Below are 1,098 nucleotides of genomic sequence, written 5' to 3'. Positions count from 1 at the left end.
TAATTTTGAACAAAATGTTTTGAAAAAAAAAATATGTTCCGGAAGCAAGGTAATAGTAAATAATAATAAGAAATCAAGTGACTTTTAATTTTCTTCTGTTCGTTCTCGTTCAAGGTGTTGTAGTGGTTCCACATATTTAACCAACACCCATTCTTTCAAAAATGATCTTCAGCATGTTGCCGTAGTACTTCTTGTGGTTGCGTGCGATACGTGCTGATTTTTGCATATTCACACATCATGTAAACGCGGAATTCTATCTCGTTCTCCGACCCAAGTGTGTGGATGACATAACTGACATATTTTCCCAGTAACCAGCTAATGGCGTTGGTTTTTAATTTCGGAAAGTATGTCATGTCTGGTCTCAGGAGGAGCGATGGCGTTATATATTCCGTAGAGGATCTGGTGAGAAAGGCGATTTGTTGTCTGATCCAATTCTAGTTATGCACATTGCCACCACAGGTGAATCTGTGGCTGAGTGTATCCACCAGATTGCATTTTCCACAAAGGTGTGTCTGGTTTAAACCGATCCCATATAGTCTCTCGTTGGTGCTGATGACATTATTAACTGTTTTGTACCATGCGGAAATAGCGTCTGTAGATAGCCCGGCAGAGTTGATGTTCCGCCATACAGCTTTCCAGTCACAATTTGGGAATTTCGTTTCAGTTTTGTTTCTACCCTCATTTAACTTCCTTTCAAGTATGATGTCGCGCGCTGTGATACGTGTGTTGCTTCTCATTTCGTCACTAAGATAACTTGCTTCGAGGAAAAAGTTCCTCACATACTGCAGACAGGCATTAATCCTTCGCACATCAATCGGTGCTTGCAGGCTATGGGGTGTCACAGCCTCAAAGAGCTTTGCGGTTATACATTGTGGAAGTTCTCTGAGTATATGGAAAGTCCGTTTGAGGAACAGAGCAGACGCTTTATTGCGAATATCCACCAAACCGAGGCCCCCGTTTCTGACATCCAGTATAACGGTAGTCGCACCAACATAAATAATTGGTAACAGTGGACATGATCCCTTTCGCTACTAGTTTAGGGATTGGAAATACCTGCGCAGTGAAATACGCTTTAGACAAAACGCAGGAGTTGATGAA

This window comes from Schistocerca piceifrons, chromosome 6, assembly GCF_021461385.2.
Source record: "Schistocerca piceifrons isolate TAMUIC-IGC-003096 chromosome 6, iqSchPice1.1, whole genome shotgun sequence".
NCBI lineage: Eukaryota > Metazoa > Arthropoda > Insecta > Orthoptera > Acrididae > Schistocerca > Schistocerca piceifrons.
This window is presented reverse-complemented; position numbering follows the sequence as displayed.